Genomic DNA, 6,794 nt, shown 5'->3' with positions numbered 1-6,794 from the left:
GGTTTATTTTGTTTTTTTTTTTTTTTCTAGTTTTCTGATTTTATAGTATTTTATCTTCTTGATTATTTACTTTCTAAATACATATTTTGTTTACCTCTCTTATGAAATAAAATTAATAAGAAACTTATGGTTATTTGTTTCTTTCTTTTATTTATTTCTTTTTTCGTTGTCTGGATCTTTTTTTCCTTTTGTTTTCTTGGGTATTAAATTAAATAATTAATAAGTGTTCTTGTTCTGTCTTTTTTTTTCACCATTTACTTTAGATTGAAACTATTTATCTCTTATATTTTTAACTGTTGAATTATGCCTTTTTATGCATTCAATTTCGAAAAACTATTGTGTTAAAACACTGAACAATTATTTAAAAATCTGTATGGTATAATTTCAACCGCTAGATTCTTTTATTTTATTCTTTGTTGTTTCTCTGATCTTTTGATTTTTATTTTCGTGGGTACTTATTTTATCAATGCATATTTTGTTTCCCTCTATTCTGACGTGTTATGAGTGATAGGCGTGATGGATGACGATTTGTTTTTGATGATCCGCTCTGGTTTTGCAGTGACAACAATGCTAGAACTAGGTATGACTCTTCATTCATATTACTCTGTTTTTTGTTATTTTTCATTTTATTTTTCACTTCTGTGCCTTATTATTTATATAGAGGTGTGCATCACTTGATTTTTATTTGAAACCCGTTTAAAATACTTTCTCACTTTAGGAGGTCTTGGTTTTTTATTTTTTTGAAATAGGCCAATAAGATTATAATAGATTAAGTCCTTTAAGTTATTGTGGAACTAATGAAAATTAAATGTGATTATTATGTTGAAATTATGCCATTTAAATATTTTTTTTAGTTTAGAGAATGTATCCATTCCTGCGGTGAAGAAAACAAAAGAAGTTTACTGAATGAGAAAAATAGTAGGCTTATATTAAGAATTGTTGGATATTAAGTTTGTTATTCTAATTTCTTTTTGTCGTCACGCAAGGGATACGAGATTGAAACCATTCTTTTTAAATGTCATCATATGTTGTTACTAAGATTTAGAATGTTGATTTATATAATTGGTTGATAGATATTTAGCATTGCATAAGGAATCAATTCATGTTACTACTTTATATTGTAATCATGTCAATGTACTCATTTGATCAGAAAATATCCATTGATTTGGGAAAAAAGAGATTTTTAGATTTTTTTCTCATCTCATTAAACACCATAAAATGGTATATGGTATTCTTACTGAGTGTACTAATATAAGTTATATTCTGTATTTATCACATGCCATTACCAAATAGGCAAAAGATGAAATTTATGGAGAGAAGATAAAGTACATTATTTAGTTGTTTGAATAAATAAATTCTATTTTGTGTTTATCACATGCCATTTAGTTGTTTGAATTGGATAGTAATTATTTAGTCACATTACATGCTTTCAAATTAAAGGCAATTGCTAACCAAATACATACCATGAAACTAAATGCCTTTAAGCTAGGGATGTTATTGCAATTGAGTTAAAGAACTGAAATTTTATTTTGCTCGTTTTGATTTTTTATTTGTTTTTTGGAGGTTAGTTGTGGAGCTAAAAATACTAAAATATCTCCAATTACATGACGAGCTTCCAAAATTTTTAATTTTATATTCTTTCCATTCCAAGATCTCAAATGTCTTTTTGTTCTTTGTTCTCAGTCTTGGTGTATTATTTGGAGCTTTTATTTTTTTTTTTGTCTTTTTTATTTCTTTATTTAATTATACCTGATTCTATGTGAATAACTTTTTTATACTAAGCATCTTCACTGTATTGTTATCTGTCTCAAGAGAGCTTTTCATTTCATTTTCTCCTTATACTATGCATCTTGGCTGTTATTTTTTATTGGTTGGCAAGTATTCTGTTGTGGACTTGTGGTAACTACTTCATCACTTGAAATTGTTTGTATATATTTTTAGTAGGTAGCATGATATGGGTAGAGACGAGTGAATAAATGCAGCGGCATACAGAAAGCAAATTGATAGGATTGCCAACTTACTGATTCTCAGATTTGTGAATGTAGCTTTGGAGCTTAATTTATTAAACATTTTTACATGAATCTCTCATTTTTTCCTTTCCTGCTTCTTCTCCAAGTAATGCAGTAAAAATGTTTGTGAAAGTGGATTTGATAGGGTCAGTGAATTTCATTTAAAAATGCAGTGGTGGTGAAAAAAATCTAAAGGTATTTCGCAACTATAAGACTTCTTTTAATTTAAAAAATTACTAAGGTTTATAAACTAGGAAAGGATATGCTATCTTTTAGAATTTTAAAATCATAAATTAGTTATTTTATACAAAATTCATGCACATAAAGGGGAGGACTAATATGCGGAATTTTATTTGATATAATCTATTTTTTTATGGTTATTTCTTTGTTATTTTTTGTGGGCATTACTCTCTTTTGTTTAATTCTTTCTCTCTTAATTGAATCTTTTATTTTTTTTTAGTTTTCTGTTTCTATTGGGATAAATAATGGAGTTGTTATTTCTACATGATGTCCATGTTAATTTTATAGGTATCATAAACATTTTTTTTATTTTTGTTGTTCTGAATTTTTGGACAGAAAAGATTTGAGAGTAAAATTTCGCTTTGTGCCTTTCTTATTTTTTTCATATTAAAATTATTTGTTGTTAGTAACCAGATTTCATTTGTATAAAATTAGTAAGAATTTGAGATCCATGTTGATTTGACAAGTATCATGAACATTTGATTTCATTTTTCTTTTTCTGAAATTTTGCGCACACATGAATTGAGAGTCAATTTTAATTTTTTACGTTTTTTTTTTATTTTGATTAGCGCTACGTGTGGTAGGTTAGTAGCCATATTTGATTAGTATAATAAGCGCTGCTGTTGTGAATGTGGTAATCGACATACCCTTATATACATAATTGTACACCACTTGAGTTTTACTTGGATGCTATTTATATATATTTTTTTTCCTGACTCACCTGTTCTTTAATTGTGGAGCAGCTCTTGGCTTGGGAGAAAAGGCTTTTTGGGCAAGTTAAGTTATACTACTACTTCCTTATTTTTATATGAAATTTAAAGTATTAAATATTTATATTTGGGTGTCTCATGTGCTATTTGGTGATGTTTATGTGTTGTCAGGTTTGGTGGGACTAAGAAAGCTAAGGAATGAGTGTCTTTAAAGATAATGGAAAAGATGGAAAGTAAAAAGGTGTCAAAATACCCTAATAAATCAAAGAGGCAACTTAGTGGTTTCTTCGTGCGAAAGGGTAAATCATTTTTCAGTGTCTTTACTTTTTTTTTTCGCTATAGTATGCTAATTTTGAATGCATGTTGCTGGTTATCTTATGCTTTATTGTGCATGATGCATCTTGCTTTGATTCTTTTAATTAAAAAAATTACTAAGGTTTAAAAATTAAGAAAAGATAAGCTATTTTTCAGAATTTTAAAATCACAAATTAGTCATTTTATACAAAATTCATGCATACACAGGAGATGACTAATATCTTGGCCTTTATTTGATATCTTCTGTATGTTTAAGGTTATTTTTTTGTTATTTTTTATGGGCCTTATTCTGTTTTGTTTACTTTTTTATTTTTTTATTGAATGATCTTTTTTTTTCTGTTTCTGCAGAGTAAATACTCAGAATTGTTATTAATATATCAGTTCCATGTTGATTTTATAAGTATCATACATATTTTTCTTTTTTTGATTTTTGCAGTGAAAGGAATTCATACTTAGATTTATATTTTTGCCTTTTTATTTTTTTCTTCTAATTAAAATTTTGTTTTTTAACTTAGTAACCGAATTTCATTTGTATAATTAATACTGTTGTTGTGAATTTTATAATATGCTGGCTTTTATTTGATATCTTCTCCTTCTTTAGAGTTATTTTTTGTTTTTTTTTTTTCTGTTGGCTTTACTCTCTTTTATTTATTTCTTTATTTCTTGATTGAATGATCCATTTTCTTCTTTTCTGTTTTTGTGGGAGTAAAGACTTGGGATTATTATTAATATATGAGCTCCATGTTGGTTTTATAAGTATCATGAATATTTTTTCTTTTCTGATTTTTTGTACTGAAAAAAATTTATAGTCAGATTTAGATTTTTGTCTTTTTATTTTTTTTCTTTTAATGAGGATTGTTATTTGTATATGAGATCTATGTTGATTTTACAATTATCATCAATATTTTTGTTATTTTTCTTCTTTTAAAATTTTGTACTCAAAGGAATTGAGAGTCAAATATAATTTTCTTGCTTTTATTTTTTTAATTTTAATTAACACTGATTATATTTTTTTTGTGTTTTTTAATGTTTGTTTTTAGAGAATTTTTAAAACATTCTTACAAGTGATACATTTTTATGCATTTAATTTCAAAAAACTTCTATGGTAAAAAAGTGGAATATTCTATATTTCATTGCTGTATTTTCTAAAATCAAATTAGTAAGGTTATCCTTATATGTTACTCTCTTTTGTTTATTTTTTTAATCCTTGATTGAACCTTTCCTGTTTTTGTTTTCTGTTTCTGTGGGGTAAATAATAGGGATTATTATTTTTATATGATGTCCATGTTGATTTTATAGGTATCATAAATATTTTTTTAATACAACTACTTGCTTACTTTTATATAAATTATTTTTGCGTGTTCTTTTAAGTGGGTTTATAGTCTTTATTTTTTCTGATATATGAAAGCTCATAGGTGTGTAAAAAATAAGTTAATAAATTTATTTTAGTATTTTATATTCTTGATTAGTTACTTTATAAATACATATTTTATTTTTCTCATTATTGGAATAAATTTAGTAAGTAGTTTATCCTTATTTGTTACTCTTTTGTTTATCTCTTAATTCCTTGATTGTATATTTTATTGTTTTCCTTTTAGCATAATTTTTCAAGTTTATTGATGTCCTATCTCTTCTTAGGAATTTAGTTAAATAAATAATTAGCTTGTGGATATTTTTATTGGAATATGATATATTTTTTCATTAGAAATCTAATTGTATAAGAAGCCTACTAAAATCATGATATTTAAACAAAAAGGTGTGCTCATTACCTAAGCCTGTCATCCCCTAGATTTATGCATAGACTTTTCTGTTTTGATTCTTACTTTTATCCATATACTGACCTCATGTTAGTTGTTTTTATTCTCTTTCTCTTCTCTCTCTTTATCTATGCATTAGGTTAGGGTTTAGAGAGAGCCGTCTTGATTTACGTATTATTTTTCATACCTCTTTGCAATATTTCTCTCCTAATATTAGGTTAGGGTATAGGGTTTCAAGTCTGTCCTTTTCATTCTTCGATCTGAGCAGTTGCTCTATTTTATATGTGCTGTATTTCTCTCCTAATATTAGGTTAGGGTATAAAATTTATAGCAGTTTATTATTTTATTACTTTTTGTCCCCTTTTTTTGAGCCTGTTTAAATTCAAACTATTCTCTTGTGTGCTATAATAGTGTCCTCTCAAGAGAAAGTCTGTTCATGCTGTGAGAGACAAGTTAAATGAATTAGATCATTTTAAAAATTCATGTGATGAAGTTTGTAAATCCCGGTTAAATTAGTAGATAATTAGTCAATAAATTAACTTTTAATAAGGAAGATTAGAAACGCGAATATTATATCAAATTAGGGTAGAGCTCATCGAAACGAGAATTTTGACACTAATTTCGAAAAAATCGGTCTAAGATTGGGCCGAACCGATTGAACCGGGTCCAAACCGGACCTGTGGGCCCAACCAGCCCAGCAACTAAATGAATTAAAACCTCTCTTCTTCCTCAATCAGCAGAATCACGTTGAAGCATAATAAGGAGAAGAGAAGCCATGCGAACCCTTACGGTAAAACTCAAAGTCCCGTAACTTCTTCGTCCGAGCTCTAATCGCCGCACCGTTTGCGGCCACGCGTTCACCACGTCGAGCTCTACGTTTCTACCGGAACAATTTTATAGGTAACCCTCTATTTTATCTCAGCCTCTTCTTCCCCAATTTTTGGAAAATTAGTAGAGATATTGAATTTCTTTGTTCTTTGATGATTTAGGATCCAATTAGCTTGAGAAAAATGTTCACTCTTACTTATGTGAAGTTTGGGTAAGGTGAGGATACGATAATTTTATTTTAATTTAATTGAATTTGAGCTTTGAGTATTAAATTGGATATATATGTGTTATGAATGTGTATTAGGTTGAAAATAAATAATTGGAGCTCGAAATTGTGAATACTGAAAGTTGGAGGAAGCGGATTAGTTGAGGTTTTGAGGGCTGTGTTCTTTAAGAAAATTGTCTTGGAATAATATTTGGGAATCGGCTAAGGTATGATTTAAGTTTCTTGCATTTAATATATAATGTTCTGTGAAAATTTAGGCTAAATGATCATAGGATAAGTTGGAATGCAGGTGTATATTTAATATTTAGTAATGGGTTGATGAATATGCTTGATTTGGTTTGGTGATTTGTTTGTAAGATGATATTGGTTGCTAGTTGGATCTTTGAAAGGATATGTGATTGAATTGTTGATTATATGGCTATATTTTGGTTTGGTTGAATGATGATTGATGAAAAGATATGGAGCTTGTTGAGGATTATTGTTGGCAATTTGGATTGGTGGTAATAGGTTTGAAAATAATTGGAATAGAAATTTTTGAATGAAAAATGAGGTATTTTGTGTTAAAAGCCTAGGATTTGTGAACTTTGAGTTTTAGTTAAATTTTGGTTGTTGGATTTAAATATTGTATCAGTATAATTGTTGATCTGAGGTAGATTTATTGTGGTGATTGTTATGATGATGAGGAAGGGTATGTTGAATTGGAAAGAAT

The 6,794-nt window shown here is 27.7% G+C and overlaps 1 long non-coding RNA gene across 1 annotated transcript; it reads left to right on the top strand.

Annotated features, from left to right (window-relative positions):
* LOC110262633 lies at positions 2,982-6,057 on the top strand. The gene is made up of 3 exons (XR_002347520.1): positions 2,982-3,258; positions 5,772-5,931; positions 6,021-6,057. It is a non-coding gene; the product is annotated as an uncharacterized LOC110262633 (long non-coding RNA).

The sequence above is a fragment of the Arachis ipaensis genome, chromosome B05, assembly GCF_000816755.2.
Source record: "Arachis ipaensis cultivar K30076 chromosome B05, Araip1.1, whole genome shotgun sequence".
Lineage (NCBI taxonomy): Eukaryota > Viridiplantae > Streptophyta > Magnoliopsida > Fabales > Fabaceae > Arachis > Arachis ipaensis.
Note: the sequence above shows the minus strand (reverse complement) of the source record. Positions and strands in the feature narration are given on the sequence as shown.